The following is a 21,322-nucleotide window of genomic DNA, read 5'->3' as shown; positions in this document are numbered from 1 at the left end:
GTTGGTCTGTTAAAGTTATTTTGTGTAATACTGTTTTTATAAGTAGGAATGGTTTTTGCAATGCTTCTAATTTCAAGCAACTATACATAGTGGGTTTTTTTTTTCCTTATTTTCCTTATACCAGTTAACTAGATTGCCAAGGTCAAAAAACAGTGACAAGTTGTCCGAGGTTGGTGAATAAAATCAATCGTACAACTCTTCTTGAACAGTTTCTCACAGCACTAACAAATGTGCCTGTGCAAAACAGTGACAAGTTGTCCGAGGTTGGTGAATAAAATCAATCGTACAACTCTTCTTGAACAGTTTCTCACAGCACTAACAAATGTGCCTGTGCATGCTAAGTTGCTTCAGCTGTGTCTAATTCTTTGTGACCCTATGGACCGTAGTCTGCCAGGCTCCTCTGTCTATGGGGATTCTCCAAGGCTGGAATACTGGAATGGGTTGCCATGCCTTCCTCCAGGGGATCTCCCTCACCCAGGGATTGAACCCACGTCTCTCATGTCTCCTTCATGGCAGGTAGGTTCTTTACCCCTAGTGCCACCTGGGAAGAGGACTTTCACAAATGCAGTTTCCGAAAACAGATGTTTATAACATCATGGTTGCAATTATCAGTCCTAAAAACTAGTAAGGCAAAATTTTGAGGATTACAGGATAAGTCTTTCCTCATCTTAGTCACAGTTAGACAGAAATTCAATTTCGTGATGACAAAGTACAGAAGTATAAGACTTTTATGTAATTCATGGTAACTGGTATGTATATATGCATAATTCTATGTTATCCAGACAAAGCTGTTTGTAAGCCTTGTGCTTTGCATTCTCAAAAGTGTGCATAAAAATAGCTTCCTAAAATTTCCTTCAACATTTCTTGCTAAAACAAAGCAAAACAAACAAATGCACAAAGTAACTTTAATATAAATGAAGACAGAATCGACAATACTTGGGTCTTAAATAATTTAGTTCCACACAGTGACTCTCTGTCATCGTTGAATTCCTCCCCGTGCCTCCTACCGCTACGTGCAAAATATATCAGCTTCTCTTTCTTCCTGAATGGTTGAACTGTCCTGGGAGTTTGTTTAATTTTTTAAAGTTTATTTATTTATTTAAATTGGAGGATAATTACTTTACAATATCATGATGGTTTTTGCCATACATCAACATGAATCGGCCATAGGCATACATGTGTCCCCCACATCCTGAAGCCCACTCCTACCAACCTAACTGGTTCCTGAAGGTTGTCACGGAGGACTGGCTTGGGTGCCCTGCATCAAACATTTGATTTTTCTCTGTGACGTTGTTCTGAGGAATACTCATTACTTCAGTCTTTCTCTCCAATCTCAGATTCCAGGAAAGCTTGATTAATACTGAACGAGAGGCGTTCAGAGGAGGAAGATGAGATCTCAGATGCTTATCCTGTCTGCTAGGTGGGCAAAGCAACACGAAACCAGCCCTCCGCCTTCAGAGGGGAGGACAGAGAGGCCTAGCACGGCCCGCTGGGTGGCGCTCCTTCTGCCCTGGGCTGCTCACCTCCTCTTTCTCTGCTCTTATCCATCAGAGGGACGGATAGGCCTGACAGCCAGGTGCTCTTGGGTTTCACTGACAAAGGAGACCCCCTCCCATTGCTAGTTGACTCTCTTTGCGTTGTCTTCTCCTTCGGAGACCACAGTGGGTGAGAGGAAATAAGGCCTCCATGTTTCCTAGTTCGAAACTCTGGTGGTGAGTGGCTTTGTCTTAGTGGCATTGATTTTGGCTTTGTCAGAATAACTAGGAGCTGACTAGACGTGCTGGTACCTTTTCAAAAGGTCCACAATCTCTCACTTGAAATAGTCCATCCTGTGAGAGGGGGTATGTGCCACTCAAGTGGGAACAACCCACAGGCAGCTGAGGGTCTCGACGTGACTGCAGAAAGGAAGCTGTGTGGAATCAGGCCAGTTAAGGTGGTTTAGTGGGGTAGGTGGCAGAAGAGCCAGCCTTTTAGATGGTCTTTAGTTATGTCTGGGCTTCCCAGGAGGTGCTAGTGATAAAGAACCTGCCTGCCAGTGCATGAGACATCAGATACATGGATTCAGTCCCTGGGTTGGGAAGGTTCCCTGGAGGAGGGCGTGGCAACCCACTCCAGTATTCTTGCCTGGAGAATCCCACGGACAGAGGAGGCTGGCAGGCTACAGTCCATAGGGTTGCAGAGTCGGACTCAACAGGAGCGACTTAGCACACTCCCTCTTGGTTACCCCACCAGCGCTGTGACAGTCTTCCTGTCACCGGGTGGAATCTCTGATTCCTCCCCTTGACCGGGAGCAGTCCCGCAGCTGCCTTGGGGAATACATAGCTGAAGTGATGCTGTGCAATGGCTCAGGCTAGGGTGGGAAATGCCGTGCCACTTGTGACAGCTTCTCTTGGGACACTCTCTTCTGGAGCCTCAGCTGCCCAGTTAACCGTCCACCTGAGGTCAGCACGTGTGTGTGTGCACGTGAGGTGGGGGGTGGTTCCCAGTCAGGACGAGAGAGAAGTGTCCAGGGAGCCCCAGCCCAGGTCCAGAGGTGGGTGAAGAAGCTTCAGGATGACCCCAGACAGGCCACTGCCCAGCTGCAGTCACATAGGGACTCCAGTCAGTGAGCAAAGGAAACGATTACTATTGTTTCGAGACTTTGATATTTGATTTGGCCTTTTTACATGGCCATGTAAAAAGTGTTTACACTGCCAAACACATTGAAAGAATGATGCCCCCAACCTCCAATTCCCTCATGAAAATCCTGGTGAAATGGGCAGTGACTCGCCTCCTGCTAAAGTGGATGGTTCCCTTGCCAGGAAATGTATTTAAAAGGGCTTCAGTCCAGCATGAGTCCATCTCTGCTGTGTATCTGTGTACAAAAAAGTGGAATGAATTCTGTCGCCCCTTACCAGGACAGGCCTCGGGGAGGCTGGGACTGAAGTAGGGCAAAGCAACTTTCCCTCCATCTTTCTGAGTTCTTGGCTGAGACTCCATAAGAAAAGACAGATTAACAGAGAAAAACAAGCAGAAGTTTATTAGCGCATAACCCTCTCGTGTGTATGGCAGACCCGTGGGGGGAAATGAGTGGCTCCTTGTGGTGGTTTAGAATTAAGATTAAACACTATCTTACTGGGCTTCCCTGGTAGCTCGGATGGTAAAGAATCGACCTGCAGTGTAGTAGACCCAAGTTCAGTTCCTGGGTCAGGAAGAGCCCCTGGAGAAGGGAATGGCTACCCACTCCAGGACTCTTGCCTGGAGAATTCCATGGACAGAGGAGCCTGACAGGCTACAGTCCATGAGTCGGACATGACTGAGTGACTAACACTTTGTTAAACACCATCTTACTGGGGAAAGAGGAGGGATGCAGACCTCTTAGAAGAGGGCAAGTAATTTTAGCAAAGACGAGAGGGCCCTTAGAAGAGTGAGTGGGAGGTGTGATGGTTGGTGACAGAGTTTGTCTGGATGTGGTAAGACTTCCAGTCCTTTATCTGTGATAAGCGTCAGTCTTCCCAGGCTGAGGAAACTCCCAGAGTGGATTTCTGGCATTGGAGTTCCTTCTAGAGAATCTCTCTTTAGACACATTAGGAGAGTTCAGAGAAAGCCTCTCCCTGCATTTGTGGTTTTTCAAGCACTTACAGTTCAAAGCAATCACCATACAGGAGCAGCATACGTTGGGGTGACAGGTGTTGAGTTCCTAGTGTCATGTTTTGCGGTGACAGACTCTGCTCCTTTCAGCACTATGAGGTGGAACAGGCAGACTTCTGGGCAAAGCTTCGCCCCTTGATACAAAGGTGCAGGAGGGCAGGGGTCTCCCTCCAGCCCCAGGGTGCGCTTGTGTGGTGAGGTAATGCCTGGAGCGCCCCCTGGCAACCACGAGATGACAGGACTCAACTCCTGCCCGGCGGAGGGGATAGGCAGGAAATCACTGGGCCTGTCTTCACTGTGCTGCTGAATTCACCAACCTGGAACTGCAGGCTGCTGAGCTTCTTGTTAGATAATCAGTGTCCTTAAGGCTTAAACCTCTGTTTGCAAGAGTTCCTCTTATTTGGAGCCAAAACCATAATTGATGCAGTTGACATTTGTGGCTTCTGAGGAATGAGTAATTTAAAAATTGTTTTCTAAATTTAAAATCCTTTAGTATATCTCCCAAGAGGTTGCCTGCTTCCAAAAGTCACAAAAGAGAGCTGAAAGGAGAACTAGCACTTAATAAAAGCAGGGTCTATTTTGCTGTTCCCCTCCGCCCCCCGCCCCCTCAGGATACTGACTCTGCTTTCACGAGTAGAAGCAAATAAGTAATAAATCTGTTTTTGTTCCTTCAGTTTCTGCAAATTTCCTTGTGTAGAAAATGATTTGAAATCCAAAAGTGAAGTATGGCATGCTAGGTCAGATTGTTACTTTTAGAGTTTTGCAGTTGAAAGCTGTCAGGGGTTGAAATAAATTCCGTCCCTGTCTGGTTTTAGCATTCTAGGATGGCCAGCTGTTGTAGGCTGAACAGTGTCTCCCCCAATTCGTATGTTACAGCCCTAACCCCTGGCGTCGTAGACTGTGACTGTATTTTGGAAACAGAGCCTTCAAGAGGTAATTAAGTTCAAGCGGGATGGTTAGGGTGGGCTCTGATCCAATACGGCTGGTGTCCTTATAAGAAGAGGCAACTGGGGCCCAGACACACAGAAAACCACCATGTGGACACACGGAGAGAAAGCAGCCTCTGCAAGCCAGGGAGAGAGGTCTCAGGAGAGACCCAACGTGTCGACACTTTGATCGTGGGCTTCCTGCCTCTAGAACCAGGAAGAAATAACTTTCCATTGTTTCGGTTGCCTGGGCTGTGGCATTTTGTTTTGAAAGCCCCAGCAAACGAATACAACTGATACATGACATGTGACGCATGTTAATCTGAGTTATGGTTTTTTCATCCCTTCATTTCATCACTCATAAATTAAGTGGTGAAAACACTGCAGTTTAAGAGATATTTCTAAGTAGGTTAAAGCACTGTGGTATACCTACTGCCACTTCTGTTGAAGGGCATACATTTTTAAAAGTTAATAGACCATCAGGTTCATCCCATCCGCCCTGCATTTCAAACAGATGTTTACAAATTATGGTTTGAAAAGTGGCATTACATTATTAGGCTGCCAAGTTTGTCCATAGGTCTCAATCTAACCTCAGAAACAATAAGAGACTTGGGAAAGCAGAAAGTGTGGTGAGAGAGGAATTTTTCAAGGAAGATTTTCATGGAGCCACTTCTCATATAGTGAGATTTTTGTGAAGGACAAGAGACAGAATGAAATCTGAAACATTGATTTTAGACTGTGCATTGCTGTGAGACAAAGATGTTTGAAACATTGCTAACACTTTCACTTTATTAGTGAATAAAGAAGCCTTAGGAAGATTTAATTTTTGCTCCATGTTCCCGAAAGATAAATTAGTTTCTTAAAGAAGATGATCAAAGATCTGTTGGACTGACTCCTTTTTAAGGCCATTTGGAGGCAAATTTGTTTCCTTCTTATAATAATTCATGTGATTAGTCTTTGGCCCAGTTATAAATTCAGTCCTCAAAACAGTTTGTCTATAAGTAAATTGCGATGATGTTTTCTATTTAATTTCCTAAAAAAGGAAAGATAATGGAAATGTCCTTGCTAGTTTTTGTTATTACATTACAATTAATGGAAACATGTAGTTATTCCTCCCTTCCAACCTCCCTCCCCCCAGTCATGTTGATGCTGTGGAAATTACCCAGGATGCTTTCTAATAAAATAAAAATAATAGATCAACAATCTTATCTAGGTTTTCTCAGGTCTATCTTGCAAAATTAGCCATCAGGAAAAATCTACCCAAATAGAATACTTGGGTGTACAACAAAATGGCATTTCTTGAGCTGTGGTTCCCAGAAAGAGATATACAGAAGTCTGAACATTTTTTTTAGTATTTTCTTGCCCAGTTTTCAGTGACATTCTAGCACTTACTCTGCCAACTCTGTCCTTAGTGCTTTGTAATCTGTGAAGCTCCAGGTAATACTAGGAGAAAAAACAAATAGTACCCAATCAGGAGAAAATTTTGACAATTAAATTCTAGAGTCCATGTTTTAAAATGCATTATCTCTGTGACCCCAGTATTCTGAGGGATAAGGGGAATCTCCTTTTTTGATTCAGGGACCACTGGTTATCCTGCAATACCCTTCCTTTTCATTTCTAGCAGCTGGCTTATGACTTCTTGGAATAAAGACTGCATTTCCCATCATCCCTTCCCACTAGGCATGGCCATGTGACTAAATCCTGACCCGTGGAATAGATCTGGGAGTATTTGGGGGTAACATGCAGTAACCTGCTTTATGAGACTATGTATATGCTTTACTTATGTCATTCAGTTCAGTTCAGTTGCTCAGTCGTGTCTGACTCTTTGTGACCCCATGGACTGCAGCACACCAGGCCTCCCTGTCCATCACCAACTCCCAGAGCTTGCTCAAACTCATGTCCATCGAGTCGGTGATGCCATCCAACCATTTCACCCTCCGTCATCCCCTTCTCCTCCCACCTTCAATCTTTCCCAGCATCAGGGTCTTTTCTAAAGAGTCAGCTCTTCGCATCAGGTGGCCAAAGTATTGGAGTTTCAGCTTCAACATCAGTCCTTCCAATGAATATTCAGGACTGATTTCCTTTAGGATGGACTGGTTTGATCTTCTTGCAGCAGTCCAAAGGACCCCCCCAAGAGTCTTCTCCAACACCTCAGTTCTAAAGCATCAACTGTTTGGTGCTCAGGTTTCTTTATGGTCCAACTCTCACATCCATACCTGACTACTGGAAAAACCATAGCTTTGACTAGACAGACCTTTGTTGGCCAAGTAATGTCTCTGCTTTTTAACTTATGTCATTAGATTGTACTGTTTTTTTCGCCTTTGAACACACAGCGCTGAATGAGTCCTGTGTGTCCCACAGCGATGCAGCATGGCAGTCAACTAGGCTTTTGTGCACTTAACTTTTTTTTTTAAATGAAAACAACAGGAAGATGAAAGTCAAAGTCAAGCTGTTAAATCAACAAACTGGAGTAAACAGGACAGACAGCGGAAAAGTAGTGGATATTAGAAATGGAACAATCAATCCTTGTGCTGATCCTTGAGTCAGTGAGGAATTGATAGGTCACGATGCTAAAGCAAAGGACCCTTATTCTTACTGTGTCACAGCCCTGTTTATTTATGAACTTGAGCATTTCTGGATGCTCAAGATCATCTACCACTTCCTTGGAAAGAACAAGTCACATTTAAATATATCTCACTGCCATGGAATTTTTTTTCTGGCATGTTGTCTGAATTATCTCCTATTCATTCATTACATTATTCATTTTGGCAGTTTTCAAAGTGGAGCTGATCCATGAAAACTTTCTCTCTCTCTCTATTTTTGTATTTTTATTTCCTTAGCTAAGGATGTCCTCTTCTCTCATCTGGCTGACTAACTCTTGCACTGTCTTGGTGCCATCATTTCCAGAAATCTGATTTAGACACCCTACTGTGTCCTTCTGGCTTGCCTGGTGGTTCAGAGGTAAGGAATCTGCCTGCAATGCAGGAGACTTGGGTTCGATCCCTGGATCAGGAAGATCTCCTGGAGAAGGAAATGGCAACCTACCCCAGTATTCTTGCCTGGAAAATCCCATGGACAGAGGAACCTGGCAGGTTAGAGTCCAGAGGTCTCTAAGAGTCAGACAAGACTCAGACTAAGCAATACTGTCTATGTGCTCCAGCCTGCTCTGCGAGTCTCCACCAAGGCACTTATTACTCAATGTCATGCTTTGCTCCCCCGCTCTCCTCCACTGGACTATAAACTCCCTAAAGTCATTGACTAGGTCTTCTTGTATTCCTAGATCCCAGCAAGCACATAACTTAGAGCAAATATGCACTATATTCTTTTTTTAAACGTAATTTTCTCAGATCTGAGATTCAAAAAAATCTCAAACACCACACCATGACTATGATACATGACATTTCTATCACTCCCCCAGAGTTCTATTTGTTCCTTTGTAGTCAGTCCCCCATCCCTACCTGCCTGGAAATCACTGTTCTGACTTGTGTCTCTATAGTTTCACTAGTACCATGCTGTCATACAAATGAAATCATATGTAGCTTGTATTCCTCTGTGTCTGACGTTTTACATTGGGTCTAATGAATTTGAGATCCATCCATGTTGCCGATTTCAGTAGTTTATTCGTTTTTGTATCTAAGTAATATCTCTTGTTGGAGAAGGCAATGGCACCCCACTCCAGTACTCTTGCCTGGAAAATCCCATGGATGGAGGAGCCTGGCAGGATGCAGTCCATGGGGTCGCTAAGAGTCGGACACGACTGAGCGACTTCACTTTCACTTTTCCCTTTCATGCATTGGAGAAGGAAATGGCAACCCACTCCAGTGTTCTTGCCTGGAGAATCCCAGGGGCAGGAGAGCCTGGTGGGCTGCCGTCTATGGGGTCGCACAGAGTTGGACACGACTGAAGCGACTTAACAGCAGCAGCAGCAATATCTCTTGTATGCATGGTCTAAATGTGTTTATCCACCAGATGATATTATAGTTGTTTTCAGTTTTTATTGTTTGGATAATACTCCTATTGACATTCACACACTGGTCTTTATGTAGACATATATTTTCATTTCTTTTGGGTAAGTACATAGGGTAAGGATTTCTGGGTCATATGGTAACCGTGTGTTTAACTTTATAATAATAAATGCTAACTTTTCCCGAGGCAATTGTACCAATTTACATGTCTACCAGCAGTATATGCAGTTTTCATTTCTCTAGTACTTTGGAAATAAATATTGTAAGTATACTTGTACTAGATTTTTGGTTTTAGAGTTGTAAGATTTTACTGAGTTTTGAAAAAAAAAAAAGTGTCAAAGTAGATGGATAGATGTGCTGAGGTCTAAATTTTTTGGTTGCCAGGGTAGAAAGATACTGAATAAGACCAATCCCTCCCCCAATAATTCCTCCACTGTTTTGTTTTAGCAATACTTGAAATTCCTTCTTTGCAGTGTCATTTTTCCTCCTCAATTTTTTATTAGAATTCAGCCTCCAGGAAGCCGATCTGACAGGATCACCCCATCAGGGTTTATCAGGGTCACTTTCCAAAGGCTTAGCAAGAGTTGAGTGGTGAGAGCCATTCCCAGAATAGAGAGTCAGAGTCCAGACGTGAGACCAAAATGGGGAGTGGGATGACGGCACGCAGGAGACACACAGCCAACCCCAACAGCCAGGTAGCAAGGAGGCCGGGGTGGAAGCCTGTCTTCCTTCTCTCGCAGCTGTGGTGGTAGATTTGTGCCACTTTCTAGTCAGGTGGCTTTCAGCAAATCACGTAATCTCTTGGGGCTTCCCTGGTAGCTCGGTTGGTAAAGAATCCGCCTGCAATGCGGGAGACCCTGGTTTGATTCCTGGGTCAGGAAGATCCACTGGAGAAGGGATAGGCTACCCACTCCAGTATCCTTGGGCTTCTCTTGTGGCTCAGCTGGTAGAGAATCTGCCTGCAATGTGGGAGACCTGGGTTTGATCCCTGAGTTGGGAAGACCCCCTGGAGAAGGCAAAGGCTACCCACTCCAGTATTCTGGCCCGGAGAATCCCATGGACTGTGTAGTCCATGGGGTCGCAAAGAGTTGGACAGGACAGAGCAACCTCCACTTATTTAAACATTAGATTTATTATTATTATTTTTCCATGTAGGATGCTGAAGAAGTAACACTAGCTCCATGTGCCTTGCATGACTGTTGTTGTGGGCCCTGCACTGAGACGTAAGGGTGAGTGTGATGTCTACTTCATGGGTGTCTTTTATTTGGTCAGTTTTAACCTGCTTGCCCTCCTTTAATTCCCTTCTGTTGAATCTTCTTTTGACTTTTACCCCTTGCCGACCATATCCATGGTGATTCATTTCAGATTCATTGACTTTCTTTTCCTGCCCCCATTGAAACATCCTACACACTTAGGAAGCAACCAGCGGCACTTTGATAAATTTCCTTTGACTTGAGCCCATCTCAGACCCAGAGAACAAAACTGTGAGGTTTGAGATACGACTGGAGTGTGCCCTTCAGTTTCAGGTTCCATGATCAAAGAACACTCCAATTACATTTCAGTCAACCTGCGGTGGGATTCAGATTGATCTAAAATGCTAGAAGCAGGCTTCTTAATTTCTGAGGGGATGCAGGTATCCTTCTGTGATTTTTCTGTTGTCTCTAAGACAAACACAAGCATTTTTTTTTTTTTAAACAAAAGACGCTAAGTCATAGTCATTTATGAAATGCCTACATTTTCCTGGAAATTTTCCTATATTCCCTTTCTATTTATAACTGCATTTGTTTTGCCTTTTTGTGTGTTCCAGAATAATGTTTATAAAAGCAATGTCATGTAATCCTTTCAATGCCCTCTATGATAGGAAAGATGAAATGAAGTTTTAATGGAGTAAATGACTCGCTGGGGAAAACACATGTCTGTGCAGTGATGTCACCAGTGATGATTCCACGGCCTCATTGTTCTCTGGGGACCTGCTGTTTCCATAGACCGTCTAGCTCACAGGATGCTTTTGCTCTCAAGTAAAGCCAATTCTCCAAATTATGCTGAGTGTGCAGGCCAAAACTTAGTAGGAGTTAAGGAATTTCTGAAGACAATAGTGTAAAGGAGATTCCTCTGTACTTGGCAGCTAGTTCTCCAGACTGAGTGGAACAAGTCCAAATTTTGAATATACTCTTGTTAAATTTGATATCGGTAACCAGGACTGTTTGATGCCTTGGATAGGGCTTGGCCTAGCTTACTTATTGGCTACCAAGTGGCCAGTACTGATGACCACAGATGGTGGATATTTACCAGTGGATTGCTGTCTATCAGTGGTCAGCCCCCAACCCCATTATCTGTTTTCTCTTTCTTCCATAATAATAGAACCTCAGAGGAGTGAAGTTGCTCAGTCGTGTATGACTCTCTGATCCCATTGACTATAGTCTACCAGGCTGTTCCATCCATGGCATTTTCTAGGCAAGAGTACTGGAGTGGGTTGCCATTTCCTTCTCCAGGGTATCTTCCTAACCCGGGGATAGAACCCAGGTCTCTAGCATTGCAGGCAGACACTTTACCCTCTGAGCCACCAGGGAAGCCCCTCAGAGTTTTATTCTTTTTTTTTTGACCAAGCCACTTGGCATGTGGGATCTTAGTTTCCCCACCAGGGATCAAACCCAAGCCCCCTACTGTGAATCTTAACCACTGGACCTTTAGATGTTTCCCAGTAGAACCTCAGAGTTTTAAATGGGTACCTGGACGACCAGAATAAAAACTATACCATCAAGCCTCATTTGCAGCTAGATGTGACCGAGGGACTAAGTTCTGGCCAATGAGATATAATCACAATCATCAAAGAGCAGCTTGTGGGAAGCTTCTTCAGAAGACTACACAGACCACCTTGTGACTCCTTCTCCCACCTTTTATTGCCCTTTGTCTTTACCTTCTGGCTAAAATGTGTATTTCATGTCTTGTATGTATATATTTTGACACAGAGGACTCATCTGTGGTGTCATAAGATGGGAAGAACCCGGGTATTTGAACTTCATAGAGCCAAATCCACATCTCAGCCGTGGACTGCCGACCTCTTGCTTTCATGAGTGTTTTAATCCCTGTTATTTCTGTTCTCTATTGCTAGCAGCAAAATCCCTCCATGCAATAGAGGGCCAGCTGTAAAGAGACTCACAGTCATAGAAAACAAGTTGTTGGTTACAAAAGGGGAAGGGGTTGGGGAAGGGACAAATTAGGAGGTTGGGACTAATAGTTTCATAAAATAAGGACCTACTGTAGAGCATTGGGAACTATACTCAATATTTTGTAATACCTTATAAAGGAGGAGAGTCTAAATAATATATATCTGTCAGTTACACAAAATATCTATGTATTATATATACATCAATTCAGTTCAGTCGTTCAGTCGTGTCTGACTCTTTGTGACCCCATGAATTGCAGCACTCCAGGCCTCCCTGTCCATCACCAACTCCTGGAGATCACCCAAACTCATGTGCATCGAGTTGGTGATGCCATCCAGCCATCTCATCCTCTGTCATCCCCTTCTCTTCCTGTCCCCAATCCCTCCCAGAATTAGGGTCTTTTCTAATAAGTCAACTCTTTGCATGAGGTGGCCAAAGTATTGGAGTTTCAGCCTCAGCATCAGTCCTTCCAATGAACACCCAGGACTGGTCTCCTTTCTAAAACCAGCTTGAACATCTGGAAGTTCACGGTTCACATATTACTGAAGCCTGGCTTGGAGAATTGGAGCATTACTTTACTATCGTGTGAGATGAGTGCAATTGTGCCGTAGTTTGAGCATTCTTTGGCACTGCCTTTCTTTGGGATTGGAATGAAAACTGACCTTTTCCAGTCCTGTGGCCACTGCTGAGTTTTCCAAATTTGCTGGCATATTGAGTGTAGCACTTTCACAACATCATCTTTCAGGATTTGAAAGAGCTCAACTGGAATTCCATCACCTCCACTAGCTTTGTTCATAGTGATGCTTTCTAAGGCCCCACTTGACTTCACATTCCAGGATGTCTGGCTCTAGGTGAGTGGTCACACCATCGTGATTATCTTGGTCATGAAGATCTTTTTTGTACAGTTCTTCTGTATATTTCTGCCACCTCTTCTTAATATCTTCTGCTTCTGTTAGGTCCATACCATTTCTGTCCTTTATCGAGCCCATCTTGGCATGAAATGTTCTCTTGGTATCTCTAATTTTTGAAGAGATCTCTAGTCTTTCCCATTCTGTTGTTTTCCTCTATTTCTTTGCATTGATCGCTGAGGAAGGCTTTCTTATCTCTCCTTGCTATTCTTTGGAACTCTGCATTCAAATGGGAATATCTTTCCTTTTCTCCTTTGCTTTTCACTTCTCTTCTTTTCACAGCTATTTGTAAGCCCTCCTCAGACAGCCATTTTGCTTTTTTGCATTTCTTTTCCATGGGAATGGTCTTGATTCCTGTGTCCTGTACACTGTCATGAACCTCAGTCCATGGTTCATCAGGTACTCTGTCTATCAGATCTAGTCCCTTAAATCTATTTCTCACTTCCACTGTATAATCATAAGGGACTTGATCTAGGTCATACCTGAATGGTCTAGTGGTTTTCCCTACTTTCTTCAATTTAAGTCTGAATTTGGCAATAAGGAGACCAGTATATATAATAACATATGGGGCTTTCCTGGTGGCTCAGATGGTAAAGAATCCACCTACAATGCAGGAGATCCAGGTTCCATTCCTGGGTCAGAAAGATCCCCTGGAGAAAGGAATGGCTACTTGCTCCAGTATTCTTGCCTGGAGAATTCCATGGATAGAGGAGCCTGGCAGGCTACAGTCTATGGGGTCACAGAGAGTTGGACACAACTGAGTGACTAACACACATAACAACGTGTGTGTGTATATATATATAAAACTGAATTGCTGTGCTGTACACTTGAAACTAACATGATATTGTAAATCAACTACACATCAATTTAAAAAAATTTCTTTTTTTAAAGTGGGCATGGCAGTGTTCTCAAGGATTCCCAGAAGAGGATCCTCTCGGGAAGAAAGCAGACGCTGGCTGTCACGGGACACGAGTCAGTGTGCTGGGCCTGTCTGTTCACCTGCACTCAGAACACACGCAGACTGCTCCGGCGCTGCTTACATGTCTGCAGCAAGGAGGGAGCTGCCTCCCCTGCTCGCTCTGGGAGCAGACTCAGCCCCAGGCATCTGATGTCCTTCAGCTGGACCGCCGAGCGCTGGGTGGGCCAGGCACATCTCATTGCAGATGTCACCGCCTATTTGTGGCAAGTTTTGTTTTGCTTTAACTTTAAAAGATTGCAGATGCAGATATGCTGTGATAGGCGGCAGGCAGCTTTCCACGGCTCTAGTCCAGCCTGTTCTTGAGACAGTGAGGTGATGAGTCCCAACATGTTTTGCGAAATTAATGACATGCCCAAGAATAGGGTACCCAGAGGAATGGAAAGAAGACCAACCAGGCAGCTGACACCTGGATTCCAGTCCTGTCACCACTGATCCTCTGAGATGAACATAACCTTGAACCAGCTGCTCAGCTGCTCTGGTTCCCAGGTTTTGCACATGTGAAATGAGGGAGTGGAGGGCAGGATTTCTAAGATCCCTTTGCTCCCATCACTCTGTGATAATCCCACCATCATCTGGACCCACAGTGTGTGTTAGTCAGTCAGTCATGTCCGACTCTTTGTGACCCCACGGACTGTAGCCCACCAGGCTCCTCTGTCCATGGAATTCTCCAGGCAAGAATACTGGAGTGAGTTGCCCTTTCCTTCTCCCTACAGTTTCATGTCTTTCTCTAAAACTATTCAATTAATCTGTTGAGTGCCTTATTTGTTTATCTTTTAAAATTGACGTATAGTGGATTTACAATGTTAATTACCAATGTACAGCAGAGTGACTCAGTTGTACAGCTACATACAAAAACGTCTTTTTCGTACTCTTTTCCATTATGGTTTAGCACAGGAAATGGCATATAGTTCCCTGTGGTCTACGGTAGGACCATGTTGCTTCTGCGCTCCATATACACAGGCTCGCTGCTGCTGCTCCCAAGCTCCCGATCGTCCTGCTGCCACCCCTCCCCCTTGGCAGCCGCAAGTCTGTTCTCTGTGCCCCATATTGTTTCTGTTTCACAGCTAGTTTCATTTGTGTCATATTTTAGACCATCCAGTATGGAAAACAAGAAAAAAAAATGTTACCAATAGTTTCATTGGAAGAAATAAAACGCAGATTCTCACCTTTGGACATTTATTTTAGGATCGGCGTCAGTAGGAACAAGAGATAAAGAACATCTTGAATGTCCTTCAGCAAATGATGTTGGACCATGTTATTGTCTGATTTAGACTTTGGAGCCACTGACGACAACGACAGATTCTCTGCAGCTGTGACGTGGAGGCGGGGCTTGTGGAGACTTGTGAAGCTGGTAGGCTGGGTCTGATTCGATGCCCCACTTCCCAGCTCTGGCTCATCAACGTTTCCTCCATTTGCTGGTTTCATCATGGCATTTTTTTCTAACTGCTACTTTCAACACTGAACCCAAATTTAAACACCCCCATGGGCCTGGGTGGCTCAGACGGTAAAGAATACGCCTGCAATGCAGGAAACCCAGGTTCAATCCCTGGGGCAGGAAGATCTCCTAGAGAAGGGAAAGACTACCCACTCCAGTATTCCTGCCTGAAGAATTCCATGGACAGAGGAGCCTATCCTCTGTCAAACATGACTGAACAGCTAATACATTCACTTTCTTGTGGGTGGTTAGTCCTCCTTACCTGCCAGTTCTAGGTGATGACTCTCTCCCCTCTGCTTGCCTCTGAGTTCCTAGTATTTCCTTAACACAAAGGGGGCTTGGCTTAGACAGGCATGTGTCAACTCTCATTGACCACTGAAATTACTCAGATAGCTTCAAAAACATGCAGATGCCCCAACCCCAGTCTGGATCAGAGTTAATTGGTGTAAGAGTGGTGCTCAGACATCAGTACAGAGATTGACAGAAATTGGTCTGTCTCTAAGAGTGATTATTTTGTGCAGGCAGACTTGAGACCTCTTGGCTTAGACCCACTGGGGCCACCTCCAGCCACATGGTGGCCATGCAATAGGGCGGCAGTGGAAGGAATATGGCTGAGCCAACCACTGAGTCCATACTGTGACCACCTTGTGAAAGCCCATGATCCATGTGCCAAGACCTCAGCTTCCAACACTGAAACAGTATTGGATCCTGCTTGGAAATGCAAAACCAGACATGGCAACTTCATTTTCATAGCTCGTAATCAAAATCGTAAGAGTCCAAGACTTCATTTCAGAAATGTGTTAATAAAAACACACGAATGCCATCCGAAATCCTTAGTGTTTTAATTACATCCCTGTTTCAAACACAAGTCTTCAGTGTTCTAACACCAGAATCTTTTATTTTGGGTGCAGTTTGTGGTTTTGCTCCAAAGCTGCTACCAGAAAAGAAAACCCCAAAATTGCAAGAAAAGAAGCCACTCAATAAATAAAACTACAGTTTCTTTTTTAAAGGCAAAGCTTGGCCATATGTGAGTTTGAAGTGATTATTTTTTCAATTTAAACAAGAAGTGAAAACTTCACTTTCAGCTTGATGAGTCCAGTCCTCAGGCAGCAGATAGACAGGGGGAGGATGGAGAAATTGTTGAAGCATTTTCCAGATGCTTTTGTGTCACAAGCAGTGTTATGTATTTACCCACCCATGAACAAGCTTGCAGGAGGCCAAGGCCCGACAATGCCATTCTTTTCCCTGTGAATGACTGCCTGTCTCAGAGTGCAAATGTGACTCGTAGTTTTTCACAGTTTGCAAAATCCTGAAAAAAGAGAGAAGGATACATCTCTATGTTAAAAAAAAAAAAACAAACGGATCCATGTTTGTATCTGAGATACTATGCTGTGCTGTGTAGAGTCGCTCAGTCATGTCCCACTCTTTATGACCCCATGGACTGTAGCCCACCAGGCTCTTCTCTCCATGGGGATTCTCCAGACAAGAATACTGGAATGGGTTGCCATGCCCTCCTCCATGGGATCTTCCCAACCCAGGGATCAAACTCAGGTCTCCACATTACAGGCTGATTCTTTACTATCTGAGCCACCAGGGAAGTTAAAAAATACTGGAATGGGTAGCCTATCCTTTCTCTAGGGGAACTTCCCAACCAAGGAATTGAACCAGGGTCTCCTGCATTTCAGGCAGATTCTGTACCAGCTGAGCTACCAGAGAAATCCTTTTAATATTATTAATACAATAGAAAGTTACCAATAAACTTTATTAGGAAAAAACCTACAAGGATTTTGATCACAGAGAAGGCACATCTAAAGCTGTGTGTCCTGTTCTCCTGAAGCTAGCTTGTCTGCCTCACTTCCCTAATTTTCCCCATGGTATCATCATTCTTCCAGTCATCTGATTTTGCTTGGAGGTATTGCTTTTCCCATCCTTACTTCCTCCAGCCAGTCATCTTTCTCTTTGCCCACCACTGCTGTGAGCACCGTGATGGAGACCCTCTGCTTCTCCTACCTGGCCTCTAACATGGACCTTCCTCCCCCAACTGGTCTCCTGGCTTGAGGCTGTCTTCCCAGCAAGTTACCATAAGCGCCATTGCCAGATTAAGCTTTTTTTATAATAAATTTTTTCTTTAACAAGCATTGATTTTCATATAATAGAAAAGACCATAAGCTTAGATGTCAGAGAATTGAATTTAGATCCTGGTTCCAAAATTGACTAGCAAATCACTTGACTCTTCTGAGCCTCAATTTCTCATGTACAACATAGAAAACTCAGATTTCGGGAACTAATATGTACAAAATGCTTTGGTCAGTGTGTGGAATACACTCTGTAAATGATTACATTTAAAGGATTAAATGCAGAATCACAGCTACTTCCAAGTTCCACTGCTATTCCAAATTGCGTTCACACACTTTGTGCTAAAACAATTCAGCTTTATTTATTGCCCAAGACGTTTTCTGACCTTGCCTCATTTTTCAACTTCTCATTTTGAATCTGGTGCTAGGAAGGCTCAGTTCTAGTCCTTTAAAGTCTCCTCCTCCAGAAATTCTTCAGAGACCGTCTTGACACAGTGCTTTCTCCCTTCCGTGAACTCCCAATAGTTCTTACTGCTGAGACATTTCTCTGTGGGTCTCTCCTGTGTCTGCGTGTCTTTTGAGCAGAGGCACGGGGAGGGGGACTGCTTTTGTTCCAGATGAGGAACACCCTTCTAGGGTGTTTGTACACTAGTAGCCTTGGAAGAGCAAAGGGCAAGTTTGTTTACTGTCCAGTATAACAAATATAATGTCTCTTTTCAAGGCAAAAGTCAAACAGGCTTACTGTCCTTGTAAAAGTCTTGGGTTCCCCACGCTCAGATTTGGGTCCTGCAATGCAGTTACTGTGAATGCAACGTTGCTGGCTCTCTTTGCATCACCCAGTGGAAACTGGAGCTTAGGGAACCTTGAGAAGCATGCTATTCTGGCTACTGTTGTTGCTGTGAATAATATATTCCTTTGTGTGGTTCTTTGGGTTGTCTGCCAGCACCCATGAAACTGCATCTAGGTAACTTGTTAGCCTGCAAGTAAGATAAAACTCCAGACCCTTCACATTTCTTGACAACTATTGTTGTCATTGTTATTGTTACTTTTAGTATTAGAAAAAGTATCCTAAACACTTTTTCATAACAATCCACTCTTTCCTCCCCATTTTTCTTGTCTTTGGTTTGTGGAAAGATTGATTTATAGAGAAATTGGTTTGTGCAAAAAAATTTTTTTTTCTGGTGGAATATTCTGAATCATGGATTGAGCTGATTGTTTCCTGTGATGTCAATTATCTTGTTTCTCTGTACTATGTATTTCCACCCAAACTATTTTTCATATTGGTCTTTTAGCTTCCAATTACACAGTCTCCAGACCTCTCTTGAAGCATTTGACTCTTGGTTATGTTTGTTTCTAGTCTCTGTTACTACATTAAATTTTTTGTTTTATTTATGGACAAGACTTCTTTTGATTTGTCTTAAGGAAAAAATTCTCCCACCCTTCCTACTGAACATCATGGCTAGAGCAACAGCAATTGCTGAATGAAAGCTCACAGTAAAATGATTAAAGGATGACTCTGATCAGACAGGGCTTCCTGGGTGGCATGGTGGTAAAGAACCTGCTTGCCAGTGCAGGAGACGCAGGAGTCTCAGGTTTGATCCTTGGGTTGGGACGACCCTATGGAGAAGGAAATGGCAACCCAGTCCAGTATTCTTGCCTGGAAAACGGACAGAGGGGCCTGGTGGTCTCCAGTCCATGGGGTTGCAAAGAGTTGCGCAGGTCTCAGGGACTGAGCACGCACTCACTGATCAGACGATAGCCACCTTTTCCCCTCTCTCCACCAGAGGGCGCATTCCACGAGCAGGAACATCCCAAATCTGAGCTCTTGGCTTTGAATACCTGGGTGTCTGTGCGCCATACATTTCGCTAAGTGAATTAGTAGGTGTATAAAATGTATCATCAAGCTCAGCCTTCGTCTGGTTACACTTCTTTCTACACAGGAGCTCCAACTGAAGTCTCTCAGTCCTGTCTGACTCTGTGACCCCATGGACCGTAGCCGACCAGGCTCCTCTGACCATGGGATTTTCCAGCTAAGAGTACTGCAGTGGGTTGCCATTTTCTTCTCCAGGGGATGTTCCTGACCCAGGGATCCCACATTGCAGGCAGACGCTTTACTGTCTGGGCCACCAGGGAAGCGAGGCCAATGAAACCTCTCTTTCGACTGTGATTTTGTTAGGGGAAGCACACTGATTGAAACTGCCCACCCTGGCCAGGCACCATAGTAACCATTTGCATGAACTGTTTTAGGACAGGAGGTCCTAGTAAGGAACACGGAACTAATACGCCACTACCAACTGGGAGAGTTCAGGAAAGGTCAAAAAGTGACAGCACATGTCCAACTACCTCCTAGAATCCTCCTCCCTGGCATCCATCATGGCTGAACAAGGCGTGCACCACCAAGAAGGACTCTGAGTCAGAATGATTGGCTAAAGACAACCCGGAAACTAATCCCATCACCATAAAACCCGAGACTTCGAGCCACATGGCAGAGCAGATCTCGTGGGTTCCCTCACCCTGCTGCTCTCCACCCGGTGCCCTTTCCCAATAAAATCTCTTGCTTTGTCAGCACGTGTGTCTCCTCTGACAATTCATTTCTGAGTGCTCTAGAGCCCACTTTCGAGCCCTGGAAGGGGTCCCCCTTCCTGAAACAATTTCATTATCACTGCGTTTCAGTCTACTATGTAGTGCATTTGAAGGCCAAGACCAAATCTTGAGCATTGGGTTCCTATGATTCTTCACATTTTCCCACTAATCTGAAAGTATATGTCAAGCACACAGTCCTCACTGCTGGCACATAGTACGGTGACCTGGCTAGAAGCTCTGGACCTTCTGTTACTTGGATAGTTGCAAGCTAAATAGATTCCCAGTCTCTTGAGGTCTAAGAATGATTCAAACAGTGTTGAATCTTATGGAAATGAAAAAGGAAGTGGGAGAATGTTGCTTTTTGAACTCTTAAGAAAATGTATTGTCTTCTATCTTTTACACTTTGCTTAAGGAGTTTAGTGGAGAAGGCAATGGCACCCCACTCCAGTACTCTTGCCTGGAAAATCCCATGGGTGGAGGAGCCTGGTAGGCTGCAGTCCATGGGGTCGCAAAGAGTCGGGTACGACTGAGCGATTTCACTTTCACTTTTCACTTTCATGCAATGGAGAAGGAAAGGGCAACCCACTCTAGTGTTCTTGCCTGGAGACTCCCAGGGACAGGGGAGCCTGGTGGGCTGCTGTCTATGGGGTAGCATAGAGGCGGACACGACTGAAGTGACTTACCTTACCTTAAGGAGTTTAGAGCTAACCGAATAATCCACTTCCAGCAGCACTTGGCTTTCATTAAATCTAAAGGGTTCATCCCAGACACTGTATTTGGATACACTGTTTTTTTGGTTTCACAGCTTTCCATGCAATGGCAACTTTTTGAGGTCATGTGACATTGACCTTGTGACATTGAATATAATGAATAAGATGAGTTACTGTTTTCTGCTCCAGAGTTGCTCATATTCTGACGGAGGTGGCGGGGCGGGGTGGGGGTGGGGGTTCTTTAATGAAAGTGAGAAGCAGCACCAAGGCTGTGGGCTCCCCTGAAATAGTCCTTTGTGAGGAAGCAAAGCCTTTCAGGACGGCAGGAACACATGGCTTCCCTCTTCTTTCCTTCAGGGATGCCTTTGGTCTGTGATTCTTCAGCTTTTCTACTGCCTGGTGTGGTCTGCCTGGTGGGGTGGGGGGGGGGGGCAAGAATTTCTAAAGGCGACTACTTCAGGGCGCACAGAAAATTTATGTCACCTCCACAGACGTTCCTCCGTCCTGTCGCTTCGCTTCTCAGTCAATCCTGGGAGTCTGATCTATGGATGACACATTTCCCCAGAACTCACGGAAACCCGTCAACTTGCAGCCTGTATGTATCTACGTTCTGGAATTTAGACGTCAGGGACAGCGCTGACCGCTAGATCGCGCTGTCGGACAAGAAATCTGAAGCTCGGGACCCGCCAGGAACCCAGGAGTCGGAGGGAGAAGAGGTGGGAGCAGTGGATGGGAAGAGGGAGGTGAGGGAGATTCCGGGAGGCAGCCTGAGGAATAAAAGCCAGGAAACAACAACAACAACAAAACGATAAATCCAACCCGCGCAGCCTCAGTCGATAAATATGATTCAGTTCAGTTCAGTTCAGTCACTCAGTTGTGTCCGACTCTTTGCGACCCCATGGACTGCAGCACGCCAGGCCTCCCTGTCCATCAGCAACTTCCTG

The sequence above is a fragment of the Bos mutus genome, chromosome 9, assembly GCF_027580195.1.
Source record: "Bos mutus isolate GX-2022 chromosome 9, NWIPB_WYAK_1.1, whole genome shotgun sequence".
NCBI classification, from domain to species: domain Eukaryota; kingdom Metazoa; phylum Chordata; class Mammalia; order Artiodactyla; family Bovidae; genus Bos; species Bos mutus.
Note: the sequence above shows the minus strand (reverse complement) of the source record.